Below are 22,676 nucleotides of genomic sequence, written 5' to 3'. Positions count from 1 at the left end.
GCATGTAAGTATTGACTTTATTTCAATATATTGTCCATACTAGCATAAACATAAACAAAACCATTGATGAAATCATCAAGATGTGAATGAAATGATTCATTGGTTCATTGTTCAATCATGTTCTTGATGTGGAAAGTTGTTTGTCAACCATCATGATCCTTATCTTTTCGATCAATAATTAGGATTTATCCTTAAGAGAAACAAACATATATAGACATTGATCAGAATTAGGGTTCTTATCAAACTTTAATCTAATCCTTAATTATAAGGGCCAAATGAAGGAATATCAATGGACTTTTATTTATTTGTTAATAATAGCATCATACTTTCGCTTTTTTATATTATCAGGTTGTATTTTTTTTTTTTTACTTATTAATGCGTTGTACTTTCTAGAATCAGAAAGCAGTGGCATAAAATGAATGTTTTTGTTATTATAATTTTCAAAGTATAATGCCCTAATTCAAAAATAATTATAAAGTTTTTGTTGTTTTTATATTGTTACATGATACAAGGTTGCATTTTTTTGGGATCGAGGAAGTGACCTTACTAAATTTTTGTATTCTATTTTGTTTTTTCTGGAAATACGGATGTTTCAGTAGGAGAATAGCCAAGTTTCACTCGTCTTCTTCAAACAAGTATGAAGAAAGAGTTAATGCATTAACCACAACCCTCTTTTCTACCGCAAAGTGCAGTAATTCCTTTAGTTAAGAGTAAAATAGGTATTTAAGACATTTAAGGACTAAAGACATAACAAAAGCAAGCGATAAAGACTTTTTAATTTAAAAAAATTATGGATCAAACATGCAAATTACCTAAACTATAGGAACCATTTGTTAATTTACCGTAAGGTGCATATGGTAATTGGTTCTTACAAGCACCACAAATATATGGAAAATGCTTATTGATTATTTATTATTCTTTTACAAAGTATAACAAAACAAAATTACATGATCAAATTGCCATGATGTTAGTTACCTTCTCCAATGCGATCAATCTTAACATTATTATTCTTCGTCAGTTAGGAAGGATGATGAGAAGGAGGACAATGGGGCAAACATTGCCAGTTAGAACAGCAATAAGATTTCCATGGTATTCCTGGACACATACAACAAACATGATAATCATCAAATTTTCTCTTAAGTAAAATTAATCACTTTTCCAAACACTTAGTTTCACAAAAATGAATGTAAAATGGTTCATTATAAGAGTAATTACACGGGAAAAATACTACAAACCATTATATTTTAGAGTATTTTACGAAAGATTTATAATAATTTTCTTTCCAACAAAATCATTCGAGAATTGTAAGTTTTCGATGAAAATTATTTCTAACTTTAAATTCTTTTTAATCAATAATATCAGAATAAATGATAGATTTTGGACCATTTCATAAAAAAACCCGTAGAAAGGTTTTAAATATAAGTTTTTTTTCTATTTTTTATGATATTAAATGGCTAAACAAAAGTTAAAAATTCTCAAGTGATTTTCATGAAAAAATTATAATTTTTAAATGACTTAATTTTAAAATGCTTTTATAATGATTTTTTCTAAAAACATTCAAATTGTAAGAGTTTCTCTAACATTTTCCCTAAATACAATGATAAGGAGAAGGAAATAGAGTTTATATTCATTTGCATTTGCAATTGTGAAACGAATTTTAATGATTAAAATGGTGTAGTAAAATTGTTTACAAGACTTTAGGAATGCCAATCATCACCGACTTCTTTCTCTTTTTCGTCTGGATTCATTTGTTAGTGTGTCTACATATACTGTATAGTCAGGCCCAAGTTAGACCTTTTTATATAGCTAACTATTACTTTTCTTAATTTCTTAATTTTATGTTTATATTTGATTCATATGATATATCGGTTGACAGGAAAATACTCATTATGTAGTATCAAGGTAAGATTCCTCAAACCTAAACCCTAGCCTCCTAATATATGCCTCCTAATTGTTGTTGACTCACTCATCTCGAGATCCCATGACGGGCGAAGATTCTTCTTCCTCTTCTACTATTTCCATCTAAAAAGGTACAAACATTGGCCTAACTATGTATCATGTATTCATGCACTAAACTCAAGAAAAATATACTCTTAAACATTGATTTTGAACGCCTCACCCATGGCATATGATGGGAAATTTTTAAGAAGATGATTCAATTATGTAGCCACACTAGGAAGATATGTGGAAGGATTTTATTGTAGAAGACTTTTTTGATACAACACAAACAGGATTTCTTTGACTTGTTGGAAAAATCATGCCATGAACTCATCTAAAAGTACCCTCCGCACATACACATAAGGGAACATCCGTACATGTTCTCTTTTACATCTCCATAGTTGCATCACATGTTCCCGGTTTAGCACAAACTATGTGATATCGATAGATAGATAGATAGATAGATTGATTGAAAGTGATGGGATGAGATTTGATTGATATTTAACAAAATAATAATTAAAAAAAATGTTACAACAATGACAATGACTATTTTGTAATTAATAAACACAAGGACTATTTATGTAATTTACTCTAATAGTTATGAATAAAAATAGAAATATCTAAAAAAATGTCATGGGGACCAAAATGGTAATAAATGACAAACTTAGGTATCAAAATCGTCAGAAAAAAAAAATCATGGTGATCATTTTGTAAATTATTTTCCGGTAAAATCGATGGTAACCTATGAAAATGACAAAATCGGAACAAATTTAAAAGCTTTAATAACGTAACTTGTAACCTGCTGTCAACACAAAGAAAATTGAAACCTGGGATGAGAAACGATCAATAATTCCATAAAATATTTCAACTTTTTCCGTATCAAGTAAATACGGTAATTGGTTCTTACAAGAACAAATACAAATATCAAGAAAATGCTTATTGGTTATCTTATATATTATTATTTTACAAACTACAAAGTATAACAATACAATATTACATGATTGATCAAATTGCCACATTGTTATTTACCTCCCCCTCTCCGAGGAGGACAATTGGGCAAACATAACCATTCCACGCAACAACGTCCATTTTTCATAACTGAACACATACAGCAAAATGAAACATCATAATCGTTAAACTCGATACCGTATACGATAGTAGAAACTTTTAGTTTTGATTTTTATTTAAGTAGAGCTAAATTCTCAAATCAAAATACGTAATTTCAGTTTGGGTAATTGGATCTGTTAATCTTCATTAATTTGAATCAGATTTTCATTTGAATAAAATTAATTTATTAATTAAATATAGATAAATAAATAATTGGCTATTTATTATTTATTAAATAAATAAAAATAAATAATTAGTTTAATTTATTAATTAAATATAGTAGTTTATTTAATATGGGCCAATTTCTTTTATTTTTTATTATTTTTTATAATTACGTTTATATCTTTATAAAACCTATAAACTCAAATATATACCCCAATACTTAATTTAATTATATTTAATATATTTAAAAATTAAAGACAATATTTTTATATTAAATTATAACTAAATTACTAAATTACAAAATTTTGAATCTCTTCCATAATCAATCTTCTTATTCAAGACATGATTCTTTGTCATTTCATATTTTGCATAACCGAATGGCAAAACTCGATTATTGCACATGGTTAATCGTTTGCTAAACAATACATTCCATCTCCTACAATCAATTTAAGAGACCTGTGATTATTTTCTTCTAAACAAATTTATCTTTCCTCTGGTTGTTCAGTTACATTACGTTACACTACAATTAAAATTATAGAAAAACTAATTTAAATGTGGATATTAATATTTTGTAATGACTCATGAAGTTAATGGATCGAAACAGCAATTTAGGAGAAAAATAATATTGTAATATTACAAGTTAATTGTTTTCTAAATAACAAAAATTCAATACAAAAATAGTATTTTTATTTTTTTAATATACGAAATATGATTAGTTTAAATATTTGGATATATATTTTATACATTTTATAAGGACATATATGTAATTTAAAATTATACAAGGATATATATATATATATATATATATATATATATATATATATATATATATATATATATATATATATATATATATATATATATATATATATTCTCAAATCAAAATACATAATTTCAATTTGGGTAAATCGATCTGTTAATCTTCATTAATTTGAATCAGATTTTCATTTGAATAAAATTAATTTATTAATTAAATATAGATAAATAAATAATTGGCTATTTATTATTTATTAAATAAATAAAAATAAATGATTATCTTAATTTATTAATTAAATATAGTAGTTTATTTAACATGGGCCAATTTCATTTATTTTATTATTATTTTTTATAATTATGTTTATATCTTTATAAAACCTATAAACTCAAATATATACCCAAATACTTAATTTAATCACAGTCAATATATTTAAAAATTAAAGATAATATTTTTATATTAGATTATAACTAAATTACTAAATTACAAAATTTTGAATCTCTTCCATAATCAATCTTCTTATTCAAGACATGATTCTTTGTCATTTCATATTCTACATAATTGATTGGCAAAACTCGATGATTACACATGATTAATCATTTGCTAAACAATACATTTCATCTCCTACAGTCAATTTAAGAGACCTGCAATTATGATCTTCTAAACAAATTTATCTTTCCTATGGTTCTTCAGTTACATTACGTTACATTACAAGTAAAATTATAGAAAAAAACTAATTTAAATTGGATGTTAATATTTTGTAAGGACTCATGAAGTTAACGGATGGAAATAGCAATTTAGGAGAAAAATAATATTGTAATATTACAAGTTAATTGTTTTCTAAATAACAAAAAATCAATATAAAAATAGTATTTTTTTTTTTTTAATATATGAATATGATTAAATTAAGTATTTGGATATATATTTTTTTACATTTGATAAGGACATATATGTAATTTAAAATTTTACAGGGATATATATATATATATATATATATATATATATATATATATATATATATATATATATATATATATTCTCAAATCAAAATACATAATTTCAGTTTGGGTAATTGGATCTGTTAATCTTCATTAATTTGAATCATTTTCATTTGAATAAAAATAATTTATTAACTAAATATAGATAAATAAATAAATGGCTATTTATTATTTATTAAATAAATAAAAATAAATAATTAGTTTAATTTTTTAATTAAATATACTAGTTTATTTAATATGGTCCAATTTCTTTAATTTTCTTATTATTTTTTATAATTACGTTTATATCTTTATAAAACCTATAAATTCAAATATATACCCAAATACTTAATTTAATCATATTTAATATATTTAAAAATTAAAAACTATATTTTGAGATTAGATTTAAATAAATTACTAAATTACAAAATTTTGAATCTATTCCATAATCAATCTTCTTATTCAAGACATGATTCTTTGTCATTTCATATTCTGCATAATCGATTGACAAAACTCGATGATTGCACATGATTAATCGTTTGCTCAACAATATATTTCATCTCCTACAATCAATTTAGGAGACATGTGATTATTATCTTCTAAACAAATTTATCTTTCCTATGGTTCTTCAGTTACATTACGTTACATTACAAGTAAAATCATAGAAAAACTAATTTAAATGTGGATGTTGATATTTTGTAAGGACTCATGAAGTTAATGGATCGAAATAGCAATTTAGGAGAAAAATAATATTGTAATATTGCAGGTTAATTGTTTTCTAAATAACAAAAAATCAATATAAAAATAGTATTTTTATTTTTTTAATATATATATATATATATATATATATATATATATATATATATATATATATATATATATATATATATATATATATATATATATATATATATATATAATTCTCTCATTTAATATAATGTCAAACATTCAGGTTACTTGATTGTTCGGCATAAAAAGACTTTACTAAACCTAACCAACACTTCATGTATAAAAGAAATAAAAGAAAGGAAAGTTGATAAAAGAAATAAAAGAAATGAAAGTTGAGAATGATGGCAACCAACAATAGTTGAAACCGTAGTTTGTGCCTCATGCCCAAGCATAAAATCGGCACCACACCCCTTGCCTTTCCTCTTAGGTTATGTTTGGCGGACTAGCTGAAAAGCTAACTGTTTGTTGAAAAAACTAGCTGTTAAATAAAAAACTAGCTGATAAAAATTAACGTTTGGTAAAACTAGCTGAAATATATAAAATTACATAAAAGGATATGTAACTATATATATATATATATATATATATATATATATATATATATATATATATATATATATATATATATTTCTATAATTAATTAAGGGGTGTATTTAGAAAATTTTAAAAAAACTTCTAAAAAGCTAGTCTAAATAGTTTTTCAAAAAGCTAACGTATAAGCTACTTTTTGGCTTACCGAACACGACAATATAAAAAAACTCGAAAAATAAGCTAACTTATCAGCTAGCTGTAGCGTGCCAAACACAATCTTAATCGACGATCAAGTAAGAAAGAATAAGGTAAAAGTTTATTTATTGTTTGGTATTAAGAGAAATTTCATAACACTCACATGGATATTGATAGTCATATATAGTATAGCCTTAACGATTTTCCAATTTTTATTTGCATAAAGCGACAATCAATAGTTTATCTATTATTTATGTTGACATCATTATCATCCTGGCTATGTACTCCCAAGCTCTTCTTTAGCATATTATTTCATGGCTTAGCCCTGAGGTCTCTATATTTGATTGTAGAAAGCTTAGTTATTTCCTTGGGATATTTTCCATACAACCATACAAACTATTTTTGAGCCAATATAACATGCCATGGAGATCCATAAGCGTATGGTTAGGATCAACTACTAATCTTGTTTCAATCCAAATTAAACACCCTTGAGGCACGTATTCTCGATCCCACTCTTTATAAGAGTTTAACTTGTGCTCTTCTGTACATCACCATAAAATGCTTAAATCTGATCTATGTAGTTTTATTTATTTTCGTGATCCACATAAGGTTTACCTTGTCGCTTTTAAATGCATTATGTTATATGTTCAACTCACCATTGATCGTAGATTACAACATCATGTCTCATCTACTACATGTTTGATATATGTTATGATGTTAACTAAGGGGTGTCTGTCTGCCCGATGTTCAACATATTGTTGCTATGTGTTTTTGGAAAGTAGCATTTTATCTTAGTTGTTAGTCCTCTCAAAACCATAATAGTATCTCTAATTTGAGTATAGAGGTCAAGCATAAAGGGGTTGACAATGCGGTTGTGAAAACTTATATCTTTCGTATTCTTCTTTTTGAGTTATATTCATCATCCTTATAACATCAATCATGTATTATGACAAGATCATTGTCGTATACATGTCTACGAACATGTTTAACATTAGTGAATTAAAAATATAGAGATAGACATTTGTTTTTTTACGTAACTAGGTTGCTTGGGAGAGCATCGATATTTTTCAGGCTCCCTTTAACTATCATAGTGTTGTTATCCCATTAAAGGACTACCTATATTTTAAGAGTATAGATCTATTTTAACCATTCAGGCCATTCATCCTAATATAATTATGGGGAGATATTGGTGTGTGTGTGTATATATATATATATATATATATATATATATATATATATATATATATATATATCATACATACTTATAAAGCTCGTATTTTTTCTTGAATCTCATGCATTTGAAACCCCCATTCTTTTTTCCTTTCATCACATTCATTTGAAACTCCCATGACTTTTCAATTTCTTTATAATAATAATTATAATTTGGTAATTTGGTTAAATAAATATCAAATCTAAAGTGTATTCATATATAAACTAAATTTTAATACTAAAATAATATCTTTAATTCTACTTATAAAATTATGTTTTTTTAACTTTTAACATATTATACTTAATTTATTTGTTTTAATATATTGTTGGATGTAAACATTATCATTTTAAAGGTATAATTTTTAAACAATTTGTATAAAATACTTAAATTATTAATTAAAATATAACATTATAGGCTCAACTTAAATATAAATTTTATATAACTTAAACAACCCAAAGATTATTTTATAAATAGTTAAAAGTGATAAATTGTAGTGTCTTTCAAATAATGATTGTAAGTTGGTTAATAAAGTTAAATAAATATTAAACCTAAAGTGTAATAATAAATAGACTAAATTTCAATTTTAAAATAATATCTTTACTTCTATTTATAAAGTTATGTCTTTAAATTTGAACATATTATACTTAATTTATTAGATTTAAAATGTTGTTGCATGTAAACCATTATGAGTTTAAAGCTACAATTTTTGAACAGTTTGGACAAAATACTTAAATTGTTAATTTAAATACAACATTACAGTGTCAACTTAAATATAAAGTTCAGTTCCACTAAATAAAGCAAATAATATTTTGTAGATAGTTAAAAGTGTTAATTATAGTGATAAATGCAAAAACTAAATTGTAATATGAGCTTAACTAAAATATTTCCTAAATATATTTATATAATCGTTAAAAATTTTCAAATAAGTAGCTTAAAATAACTTATAATAACAATAGTTAAAAATAACTCTATATAATGATTATATTGTTACCTTTAAAATCAAAAAATAATGTTTGATGTTTTAAATAATTATAATCATAGAAATTAAAACATTAAGCAAATAAATTTTAAAAAATTAGTTAAAAATAACAACTATAAATAATATTAAACTATATATAATATTTAATTTTATTGATGTGTAACTCGCGTGTATAAGTCATTCAAAAGATTGAGATTATGACATTATAATAGATTTATATATTATCATATAATTCAAAATAATCAACATATTATATCAAATTAATATACGAATTATTATATCAAATTTAAAAACAACGTTAGTGTTATTTTAAAAAAATGTATGTTTGTAAAGACTTCAACTATATAAGTATTTCTGTGCATTACAATGTCAACTTAAATATAAATTTCAGTTCCATTTAAAAAACTAAAGAATATTTTATAAATAGTTAAAAGTGATAAATTGTAGTGATAAAAGCAAAAGCTAAATAGTAATGTCAATTAAGTAAAACATTTCTAAAATATATTTTTATAATTGTTAAAAGTTTCCAAATAAGTAGCTTAAAATAACTTACAATAACAATAATTAAAAACAACTTTATATAAATGATTATATTGTTAGTTTTAAAATAAAAAAACAATGTTTGATGTCTTAAATAATTATAATAATAGAAATTAAAACATTAAGCAAATAAATTTAAAAAATTAATTAACAATAAAAACAACTATAAATAACATCAAATCATATATTATATTTAATTTTATTCATGTGTAACTCGCGGGTAGAAGTCATTTAAACGATTGAGATTATGAAGTTATAATAAATGTATATATTATCATATAATTCAAAAATAATCAATATATTATATCAATTTAGTATATAAAAATTATTATATCAAATTTAACAACAACGTTATTGTTATATTTAAAAAATTATATATTTGTAAAGATTTCAATTATATAGGTGTTTCTGCGCAACGCGCAGGCATTCGCCTAGTATATATATATATATATATATATATATATATATATATATATATATATATATATATATATATATATATATAGTTAGTTAGTTAGTTAGTCGTATATTAAGCTTTCACCTATAGCCCATTAGTTTCATTTGTAATCTACTTTTTATGTCTCATTTACTGTGAAATGTCTGTTCATAAAGAAATAATAGTTTGTAGTCTATTATTTATATCACATTATTGTGAGAAGTTTGTTCAAGAAGAAATAATCATCTACATCACTATATTTAAACTTATACAAGTCCTATTAACCTAAACTTATTCATAAAACTAACCGTAAGGGTTTACATTATAAAGTAAATTGTTTTAAATAAGTATAATTTCGTATAAACAGAATAACCATCTAGTTTTATTATATAAATGGCTCTTATAAATAATGATTAAAATCTTATCGAAATAGGTGGGTTGAGTATTTGTAACCAATTCAATAAACTTTTGTTGTAAAACTACATGGAACAAACTGATTTTATCCAATCCAGCTGCATATTATACCATGATTCATCTAATATCCACATTACACATGTATAATAGCTATGGGATTTGTGATTACACATGTGCAACATGCTAGATGTAGGGATAGGATAATGGTAATAAAGTTAATATAGTATATGAGTTTATGAATGTCATACATTCATACACACCAGTGCACCACATGTTGGGTTAGAGGAGTGAGAAAAACATAGTTTTTTGTGTGTATAGGTTTGCCAATTAAAAATGAACATGAGAGGAAGATAGATGCCATAGAAATGTGAATGCTACGATGGACATGTGACATTATGTTGTTGTATATTGTATAGGATACCAAATATGAAAATTAGAAATGAGTTTGGAGTGGTGTTGATCACTAAGAAATTAAGAGAAGGAATATTGAGTTGGTTTAAACATGTACATGAAATACAACCATCTGTTGCTATTAAAATAGTTGACACAATCAAAATTGAGGGTGTGCGGAGGAGAGGGCGTACCATAAGGAAGTGGGAACTGGGAACACACAGTAAGGGTAGACTTGAAGGAGTTCGCTCGTATTAAGGATGTGACCTCCGACATGAGAGAGTAGAGACAAAGACTTAGGGCACCTAAGCAGTTTTGGCATAGTCTAGGGTCTACCATCATTTTTTTTATATTTTATATATTTATTATATTTCTTTGGACCTACTTACCCAAGTTTCCTATACTTCTAGCATGTATGGTGAGTATATGCTTTCGACTTACTTATTATATATAATATTACTTCTTGTGTATATATTCATGTTTTACTTACCTTCTCTACTTCTATATATATATATATATATATATATATATATATATATATATATATATATATATATATATATATATATATATATATATATATATATATATGATTGGGCCTTTTTTAGAGGCACACCAATGTTTTCTTTATCGCTAGGTCATGTTTTATGCATGGATTTTATTTGCAGGCGCTTCACGTAGAGATTATCGCTAATTAAATTTTTTTATACAATGTTAATATACAGAGAAACATTATTATTATTATTATTATTATTATTATTATTATTATTAATTACTTATCTCTTTTCTTTTGTCGAATGTCATCTATGGAAATAGTCATCCTACCCTAATTAGAATCGTAAATGAACCGAACGTTCAGCGAATCGTTTGTGAACCATTCGATGAGAGGTTTGTTTATGTTTTTTATATTCCATCCATCCCAAAATTATTATTTACAGACAAAAAACACACACATTACGGAAATAATATTTTCCACTAACTTTATTAAATGAAATGACAATTGTACCATTTTGTTGTTGGATTAGGTGTTTAAGCTCATAACTATAATTAATATAAATTTAAATTAATGGTAGCACACTCCTTTTGGGTTGCTTTCAAACTTGACAATTGAATATGATAACTTTTATATATATATATATATATATATAGAGAGAGAGAGAGAGAGAGAGAAGAAGAAGAAGAAGAATGATTTATTAATTTATTGCTTGGTTAATAAATTAATTAGAAATCAAAATAAATGATTTATTAATGTATTATGAAAATAATAATTAGAAATCATATTGTTTAATTAATATTTAATTAGAAATTAATTTAGAATTAGTGTTAGGATTAAATGAATTAATTGAAAGTGTGGGGACTAAAGGTAACAATGTTCAATAGTTGAGCATTGGGCAATTCTAGAACATCCCTAAAGAGGGGGGAACGAAATCTATAATGTCTCTAGGGTTTCTTTGGACTCTAAGGGTGCCTTGGATGTCTTAGGGAGGAAGTTAAGAGATTAGGGTTATCTTGGAGATATTTTCCTTATCCAAGACCTTCCCATCACCTATATAAACCCTCCTTAGGGTTGAATTTCGGCCAAGCCTTCCTTCTAAGAGCCTTGGATGAAATTTTGGCTCCTTTCTCTCTTTCTCTCTCTCTCTCTCTCTCTCTCTTTATATATATATATATATATATATATATATATATATATATATATTCCTTGGTTTTTCATATTGTATGTTCAATTAGAGAGAACACAGATCTTAATTAGGGTTGCATGCACACATAGGATTGTATGATATGCTCAAACCCCATCAGTGGTATCAGAGCCTAGATTTAGTTTTCTATTGAATTGATACTGATATGAACTTAAACAAGGAGGAGAAAAGAGAATGGTCATTCTGTTCTTCGACCACGTCATGGTGTTATTCGAATACGACATGTTGGTAATATTAGATAATTAAATAAGACATAGATGTTATGAGATAATTATGAATTGGATAATGTTGACTTTATTCGATTAAAATTATCCTTGCGGATATGATTAATAATTTAATTAATTGTTTAATTTAAGGATAATTAATATATCCATAATTGGTTACTAAATAATTAATTTGATTATTAATCAGACTTAATAATTAATGTTAATTTCTGGGTTGTTTGAGATTTAAATTAAAAGGCTTAATCTTTAAAATTTAAAATGTAAACCCTAAATTACATTCTTATAGATTTTGTTGATAATTTAATTGAATGATTAATTAAAGGATAATAAATCCATATATGATTTAAATTTAATTAAAATAAAAGTTTAATTTATTAAAGGATTAAACCCTTGGAATTTTGAAATGTTTAAAATTCACCTTATATTTTATATATAATTAAGAGTTTAATATATATTATATGTATAAGAAAAGTCATTCGAACTATTAGTACACCACATTCACAAAGCCATACTATAAGAGGGGTTTAAGGAAGTGGCATGTAAAATGAACGACATTGGGTATCCATTCTTACCCACCACTCTCTTATATGGTGGTGGGTCATTAGCCGAACAGGTTCGATAGGACAATTAATCATCATTAAAAGTATAATGATACAGTAACTAAACAATTTTCTAAAATCTCATTCTTAGTTACTTTAGGAAAAATGTGAATTTGATGCTAACCCATGAAATTGCACATTGCACCTTATTGGTCGTTAGTGGAACATGTGTGGTTAACCGGCACACTAATATGAGACTAATATTGTTGGCAATTGGTGTCTCTTAAATTATCATTGATTGATTGAGCGGGTGTGGCTAACCGACATATTAATTAGATGATAAATGACATCAAGAGTACCAAGATAATTTGCATGGTTGTTCTCATCTCGTTTGTGATCCTCGGCATCCCAATCACAAAGTGAGAGCATAATCGAGATTAAACATATCATTGAATAGTTCAATGAATCTCAAAAGATCTAGGAGTTTCATAAGATTGAAATTGGTAAATGTTTTACTTACCTAAGATACATTCAAATTTGATTACAACATCACCTCTTCAAAGTTCGAATCGAAAATATGGATCCTAGTCTTAATTTAAATTTATGGGTTAATAATTAAGCACTAAAATCAACTATCTTGAATTTTATTTGTTCTTATTATAGATGTCAAGTTTAGACAACAATGGTCTTCCTCGTCCTTCTAAGAATAGTTTTCCTTCCTTATCTGAAGATGATCTTCCATATGATTAAGGTGAAAGAATGTTCCCTTCTTCAAGCAATGGTGGAACTCAAAATCATGTTTCTCCAACTCTTCTTCCTCCTCCTTCTCTAGTTCTCCCCATGTCACAAGTTGAAAGATACGAAACTATTCAAGCGTTATTGGTAAGTAGACATAAAGATGGAAAGTTTGTGTGTGCACATGTTCTGAAAATGAAATTGTACAATGAAAGATCAGGGATGTTGGGTGTCATTTTTTCAAGGGAGCAAGCCATTGATATGGTTCTACTTTCACTTCCTGAATCATATAGTCAATTCTTTGAGGAATTTTAAATGAAGGACCACGACGTGACCCTAATTGACCTAACACATATGTTGATTGTTGCTGAAGCATAAATGCTTAAGATCATAAGTAAAGCAAAAGTTTCTGAAGGATCTATCTCCAAAGTTTCCATGGACATTGACAATGGTGGTGCATAAAAGATTTCTCTTCCCAATGGAAAAGTATCAGCCGAGGTCAAACCATTTGATCGTATGGTAAATAGAAAGGCTATTTTTGAGATAGTTCCATGTGCTAATCCTAAAAATTCCATATGTTTCTATTGCCACCTAAAGAGAGATTGGTTGCGAAGCTATCCAGACTACCTAAAAGATCTTAGAGATAGTAAAGTCAAGTCGTGTGACTCTACTTCAGGACATCCACTATCTAACTCTATTATTAAGTTCTTATTCATAGATTATTAATACATGATGTGATAGTCACATTTTGATGTTTTGTAGGATCTAAGAGAAAGAAGGAAGGTTGAGAAGAGTGAGCTGAATCTGATCGTGAGATATGGATTTCGGTCGCATGGTTTGATGATCAGATTTTGGAAGTTACTGTTTGGGAGTTATGATAGATTAATAGATTGCTTAGGAGATATCTAGAAACATATTTTTCATATATTTGCATTATAAGGACAAAATTTTCCGCTTATTATCAATAAAAGTGAAATTTTGATTTATTTACTTTACATTTCCTTGCAATGACATTTATGAAAAATTGGTGGTTATATTTCTATTATTAGCAATGTTAAAAGTGGATTTAATTCTTAATTATGTCGTTTGTGGAAATTTCATAATCAACCAAGTGAAAAGGAATTCTCATCATCCAAGTTTCAATTGGATAGAAACTTGGAGTCATCCAATTTGAATAGTGTGATCATTGAAAGATTATGACTAATTCGCTGATCACATATTTACATGAGTCAAAGTGGAGAACTATTGATCTAGTACATATTGATATGGACTCTTGGGATCCACGACAAAGGAACGATAATTCTATTCGTCATGGTTTACTGATGTTTCAGTAAACATGGTTGTGTTTATAAGATTAAGCATAATTCTAACACCTTTGAAAAGTTTCAAAGAGTAGCAGAACAAATAAGAAGAATCCATTAGGCAGAAAGATAAATGTTTCTCCAATCTGAAAGGAAAGGAGAATACTTTAGTATCGTGTTTTTTGATCATCTTAATGGTGATGGAACTATATCACAATTGATCCTCAAAGAACATCTTAGTGAAATTGTTTGACTAAGAATAGGAATCAGATATTTTTGAAATTGTTCAATCAAGAGATGAGTCATACTTCGTTTTCCAATCAAGTTTTAGAGTCATACTCTAGTATCTAAAAATTGTATTTTGAAGCTTATTTCATACTAAGTGGGTTTTTAACACTTCATGAAATGTGGAGTAATAATGATTTTTTTTACTCTGGCACATTTAAAATTGGTAGTTGTAATGTTTTGGTTAAAATAAAGGATAAAATAAGACCAATTATATGAAGTGTTTTCTTGTCAAGAATCTATACTAACTTTTATTCCTTAAAAGAAAAACTTATATGTCAAGAAGTCGGTGGATGTCTTAATGATCTTGAGTGTTTCAAGGATCAATCAAGAATAAACCTTTTAGTTATCACTAGTACACGACTTAAGGTTGATAACCTATCGTGTTAAGTTGGCACATTCTTGTTTTTGTATATATTCCAATTAAGTTGGAAATGCTTATGAGTTTTATGGTTCTCATTTGAATTCAAAAGTCAGAGCATGTTGGTTAATGATAGTACATTGGTCAATGGAAGCGAGCTGCTTAAACAACATGGAAGTACTGGTAGACCCCTTGTGCTACCAGAAGGCAAGAAATAAAGAATAAGCAAAGTTCAGTCCATGAAAGGAAAATTAAATTTTATTTTGGTTTTATCTTTAACGTTGTCTTATGATTGTAGGTTGGAATTGATAAATTCACATGGATAGGAATGCATACACCATAAAATCTAGGTGGCAAAAGATTTCGCTCTAATTCATGAAAAAATATTATAAGGAAACACTTTCGCTAGTAGATTTTAAATCTGATTAATATCGTTATGGTTAGCATTTGTGATAATTGTGTTCTTAAATTCACACATGATTACGACATCCCTTTTCATAGTTCGAATTGTGATAAATGACAATAAATAGTTTGAACGTTCAAGACTTATAGTTATAAGTTCTGAAAGAGTTTAAACACACATATATGATATCTACTGAAGGGTGTATAAGCTTGAGAATTCTAGATGGAGGCTTATCGAAGCATCACATACCAGAAATCTCAACTTTAGAAATTCAATAGTGTTGAGTTATGGAAGTCCACCTGATTTCTAGGTACATGTCGAAGCTAGTGGGAGCATAATCGTTATGCATGTGAAAGCATAAGTGTTATGCTAGTGGAAACATAATTTTTATGCTTAGTGTTGCAAGTTGGCAATACTAATTGTACGGAACAAAGTTTTCAAGTTGCAAGTTGCAAAGTCGGAAAATTGTTTCGCTATAAAAGGATTTAAGGGAAAGGACAGTCATACTTCGTTTCAGATCTAAAGGTTTAGATTGAAGGGTTTAATGGAACTTAGTCTTGGACCTATATGAATATCATGTTGAAATGATTCAACATAGGAAATTCGATATATGGAAAATATTATAGCTAGAGACTGATCAAATATCATGTCTTTATGAACGACATTATGTATCGAATCCCATATGTTTTGGATATAGGATTGATTACATATGCTATAATATTCACTTGTTCTGCTTTTTCCAAATGCCTAAGGCATTGAGAGGGAAAAGGGACTAGAACTTTGTGTGACTAAAGTTGAAAAACTATCAAGAGCATTCTGAGGGTATACCAAAACATTGGTTGATTGTGGACAGTTGGAAGTATAGCATTAGACGGGCCATATTGACATAATTTGAGTGGAGGTGACTCTTGTTCAGAATTGATAGTCATATGGGAATATGGAAACGTTTCCATATGGGAGTTGATGATTAGAATCTACATGTGAGTTAGGAACCTTAAAGCAAAAATAAAAAGTGATCAAGAACTGTATTTTAAATTTGAGACTTCGTTACCATGAAATTGTTTTAAGTAACAAAGTTTCAATGGAACATTTTGTAAGATAGTTGTCAAAGTCTCAGTAACTTTGAAGCCTCGATATCACAAAAGGATATTGAATGTAAGGTTGAACACTAAAACATTTAGTAGTAGCAAGAATATGAAGTTGTGAAATGTGCATCATTTGAATAGTGTCCAATCGATCTGTTCACAAAGAAAGGACCATAGAGAGACATAGTATGCATGTTTATAACATGGCATGACTAATGTTTAATTTAAGTGTTTAGTTGATTACTCGAAAAATTATACAATGAATAAAGTTTAATTAATATGGTGATTAAATAATAAGGGTTTTATTTATATTCAATAGTTTTGAGACCATAGTTAATTAGGTTATTATTCTATTTCACTTTGCATGTTTTACTTCCCGAATAATTGGATTATTCAAACATCCACAGTCACTCGTACTTTTGGAAGTAAGTAGCGAATTAAGGTTGTCATGAATTGAATTGTAGATTGTCTATAGGAATTAGACATAGCAATGGTTTTGCTGGAATGTTCATAAGTACTTGAAAATGGGGATTTTATGTATTGGATAAACCCATGCTCAGATAATTACTTCATGGATTTTATCACAAGTAATTTTGAGACGATAATATCTTATATTCTTGAAACTGAGATATATGAGTTGTTGTCTACAGGTCAGTTGTGCATTGTTAATACGTAAGCACGTCAGTAACTTGATGTTTTAAAATGTATTGTTGAGTGTGATTTGATGAGTAAATAGTACACGTATATGAGTCGAAGTTTATCCGTTCTTTTTTCGATAAAGGGAAAAGCGATATTTGTGGACCCCTCAATGATTTGATGATGACTAAAGTGTTTGGTCAAACTTGGAATGAATTGATGTGTTCAACTAGTAGTCTGATATTAGTCATCATAAATCAAAAATCGGGAAACAAATATTGGACAGAGAGATTGATTATAACCCATATCTCATGTCGATACGATATCTTGTAGAATGATGGAATATTTGATCACTTATCTTAGGACACGTCACTTACTAGGTTAGAGTTCAACAACAGTTTTTGGTAGCTGCAGTTTGCTAGTCAATTCAGTAGTTATACTCGCAGTTATAGTTATTAGACTTATCCAATTGGAAGACTGTCAGATTTGTTGTCTAAGCCCATAACTATAATTGATATAAGCTTGAATTTATGGTAGCACAGTCCTTTTAGGTTTGCCTTCAAACCTGACAATTAAATAGGATAACTTTTAGAGAGAGAAGAATGGTTTATTAATTTATTGTTTGGTTAATAAATTAATTAGAAATCAAAATCAATGATTTATTAATGTATTATGAAAATAATATATTAATTATAAATCATATTGTTTAATTAATATATAATCAAAAATTAATTTGGAATTAATTTTGGGATTAAATGAATTAATGTAAAGTGCAGGGACTAAAGGTGACAATGTTCAATAGTTGAGCATTGGGCAATTTTTAGAGCCTCCCTTAAGAAGGGGGGGGGGGGGGTTGCGGAGGGGGGAGGAACGAAATCTACAGTGCCTCTAGGGTTTCCTTGGGCTCTAAGGGTGCCTAGGATGCTTTAGGGAGGAAGTTAATGGATTAGGGTTATCTTGGAGATACCTGAATTACCCAACACCTTCCCCTCACCTACATAAACCCTCCTTAGGGTTGCATTATCCAACACCTCCCCTCTCTCTATATTTTCCTTGGTTGTTCATATTGTATGTTCAATTAGATAAAACATAGATCTTAATTAGGGTTGTATGAACACAAAGGATTGTATGCTATGCTCAAAACCCATCATTTGTTGCATTTAATTTCATGGTAGTTTAACTAATAATGAGAGGTATTTTGGTAAAACTGATATTTATTTTTAGAAGTTGAGTATTATTTTGGGACAAATCAAAAAGGCAATATGGACTATTAATATGGGACGGATAGAGTATAATAAATGAACGAACATAAACACAAATTCTCATTCATTTGGTTACACAACGAACATGAATAATGGTATCGTTCATTCATTTATGTTCGTGAACTTTTGTTTATGTTGTTCATTTATGTTTTTCGTTTAAGTTTATTTATATTCATATAAGTTCAGTTGTTGTTTATTACGTTATATATTATAGGTTCGTTTATGTTCATATATGTTCAATTGTATTTCTTTATCTTTGTTCATTTATTTTTGTTCATTTAGCATGTTCACGAACATGAACAAGGTAATTTGTTAAAAGAATAAAAATCAACCAGAAAACTTGTTTGTTTATCTGTTCGTGTTCATTCATTTATTCAGTTAGCTTAAGCGAACGAACATGAACAGTCCCTTATTCGTGTTCGTTTGGTTCGTATACAGACCTAACCCCAATGGTAAGAGTTGCCAACCATCGTGCCCCGCCGTAACACTAATGTGATATTTGTTTTTTGTTTGTAAATCTTTTTGGATTATTTTGTCTATGCCCGTGCAGATCACACGCAAACGTTAGTATTCACATATTGTTTATTTTTTAGAAAATCGCATACCTAAAAAGATTCTCACATCCTCTTCCTAGCACATATATGGACTAGATCTTCTAACATTTTCAAACATCTTTTAACCTAATCAAATACTTTTTTCGAATGCCTCTTTATTTTACTTCTTCAAATGCCTCTTTTTTGTAACCTCTTTAAAAGTTAATATTTCTCGTTTGAATGTCTTTTTTTGTTTGGTAATATTTCCTCATTTTAATTATAATGAAATACAATAGATATTAAACCTATTTGTTATTTCATATAATTTAATTTTTTTATTTTCTTATATTATACCACACTATTTAAAAGTGATATAATTATCTTATTGTCATTAAAATACAAAATACTTTAGAGAGACATACTAACCATAATATAATATCACATGGGAAAAAAAGCTAGTTATGAAAAATGAATTTGTTATACAATAATACAAAAAGTTAGATACATATTTTTTGTAATAAAAATGATTTTTTTATAAAAATATTGACCAACAACAAAAGGTTTGCATGGTCCAAATATTGAATTTTTTAATAAATTGAAATTGAAAGAAATTTGAATTTGATGTAACATTTGAATGTTATAAAATTAAAACTATTTAAATTTCAATATTGAAAAACTTTTTTAAGTTTAAACCCACTTTATTTAAATTTTAGTTTGTTTTAGCAGTCGGCTGAATTTAAAAAAAAAACAACAATCTTTTTCTTACACACTATAGACGTTTGGTCCACATCCTCCACTACAAATGTCTGCAGATGTGATCCGATGATTACAAACATTTTGTCTTACAAAAACGAACACCTAAGAACTCTACTTAAAGTGAGATTTTTTTTTTCTATGCAAAATTAAAAAGTAAAAACCAAAAAAAACCTTTAAACTTCATCTAAGAGAAGCGTTAGAAAAAAAAAATTAACAGTATATATATATATATATATATATATATATATATATATATATATATATATATATATATATATATATATATATATATATATATATATATATATATATATATATATATATATATATAAACTTTTATTTTTGATCTTTTTTGAATGAATACCTTATTTACACATTCGATTACATATTTGTGCATAGATACGACTATTAAAAAAATATATATAATTTTAGAATTTTTTTTGTTAATCTTGTATACTTAATATATAAAAAAAATTGGAGGGTTTTTTTTATTTTTTTATTATTATTTTTTATTTTTTATTTTTTGAGAGAGATGCCCTTTGTATATTTAATAATTATAAAATATTTTTAAAAAAAATAAAAAAATATATAATAAATTTATAATAGTTTTTTCAATTTTCTAAGGAACCAAAAACATAAGAAAACTAGTTGAAAAAGACAATCAAAACCAAAAAAATCATGTTTAGACTAAATCTCGAAAAAAAATATATACAAGGGATCATTTTGTAGTTTTGTCTTTATTTTATTTTATACTAGTTCTCCTAATAATATATTATATATAAATAAATAAGCAATGTATCCGATTTTATTATTATTTTTGGTTATTCATATGTAAATAATTAGAATACACAACATGATACATGTTCGTTAGTAATAGATGAATGCGTAAGTGAATAAATAATGTGAATGATGAATATTAATTATTTTCGTAAATTATTCACTTTTTAATTACTCAATATCATATATTATGTACATTAGTCATTAATATGTATATAACTCATAAAATATATAAAATGTGTTATTCATATGTGAGTAACTAGAGATTGCAATAAATATTCTTGGTTTAGTCAAATGTGAATAATACTTATGACAGAAATCTGATGTAAAATAAAATAAAAATCTTATAATATATAATTACTATATATTAGTAACATCTCTATATAGAAAATATAAAATATAACTTCTAGTATATTCAATTTTTTTGTATGAAAAATATAACAAGCAAAAAATAAGACGAAATTTTAGCATATATGTATTGAGAGTGTCTTGTATATACCTTTGGAATCATTATAAGTTGCAGGGAAAGAAGTTCTTCCTGCAAAATAAATAAAAACAAATGCAAGGTAAACTTCAGTATCTTACACCCATTGGCAACATGATGTTTTCCATATAATAAAAAGCGTGATTATAGATTTTCGGTTTTCCTACAAAACAGATCAAAAACACTTACATCTTACATACATACATATACATAGATACAAAGATATATCAACGCAAAAATACATGTGTCGCTTAGTAATACCTTTGGAATAATGAGTTTCTGGTGGGAAAGTTCTTCCTGCAAAAGAAATGAGTACAATGGCAAAGAAAACAGCCAACAGAAAAATGGAGCCATAAGACTTCATTGTACTACACCCCGCTTGAAATTTTCACTAATGTTTGATTTATATAGAAAAATGTCTACTATCCTAATTATACGCGTTAAATGGAAGTTTTAGAGACCAATTATAACCACATAAAAGGGTTGGAATAAGAAATTTTTTTATTTTGTTTCATGACTGATTTGGAATTATATTTCTCTTGGTTTTATTTTTTATTATTAATTTTTATTTCTATTTTCAAATCAAATATATATTTTCAAATTAAGTTTTTTTAAAAAAAATAATAAATAAAACTTAGCCCCCACCTAACCCTAAAATCGATTCATCATCTTTCTGTCTAAAGAAACAACCATCACTGTCACCGTTACCGGCACCACTAACACCATACTCAACTACCACCACCACCACTTCCACCCGTCTCTCAAAGGACCAACTACTACCGCCACCTCCACTTCCACCAACACCTTAAAACCTAGTTTTCGGTCAAAAGACCAACCGCCACCTTCACCTCATATATGAGTGTTCAAAAACCATTTTTATGCTAGTCATCTTAGCTTATATTCCATTTGATAAAACATTAGCCGTAAATATGGCTCTTCCAAGTGTGACAAGACTAAGCCTGTTAGCCAAAACCTCTAGTTGTCATCTCTGGAAAATGTTACTATGTTACTTTCCAAGTGATAAAATCATAATCACTATGCTGAGGTCCGAATTTGATGGTGTTTGAATATGATTTCCTCTTATTTTCTTTCGATAATGTTTTTATCTTATGTCCAAATCGTGAATTTTCTTTAGATTTCATCATATGTTCTTGTTTTTAGTGTTTATATGTGGATATTTTAGTATATTTGTGCATGATTTCATAAGAACTCCCTTTGGATGCATGTTTGATC

The 22,676-nt window shown here is 26.9% G+C and overlaps 1 long non-coding RNA gene across 1 annotated transcript; it reads right to left on the bottom strand.

Moving 5' to 3' along the window:
- Positions 1–2,771: 2,771 nt before the first annotated feature.
- Positions 2,772–21,860, bottom strand: LOC145005939 (uncharacterized). The gene is made up of 3 exons (XR_013662720.1): positions 21,705–21,860; positions 21,459–21,497; positions 2,772–3,036 (listed from the first exon to the last, which is right to left on the bottom strand). It is a non-coding gene; the product is annotated as an uncharacterized LOC145005939 (long non-coding RNA).
- Between the last annotated feature and the right edge of the window lie 816 nt (positions 21,861–22,676).

Source organism: Lactuca saligna, chromosome 7 (genome assembly GCF_052625555.1).
Source record: "Lactuca saligna cultivar CGN05327 chromosome 7, ASM5262555v1, whole genome shotgun sequence".
NCBI lineage: Eukaryota > Viridiplantae > Streptophyta > Magnoliopsida > Asterales > Asteraceae > Lactuca > Lactuca saligna.
This window is presented reverse-complemented; position numbering and strand designations above follow the sequence as displayed.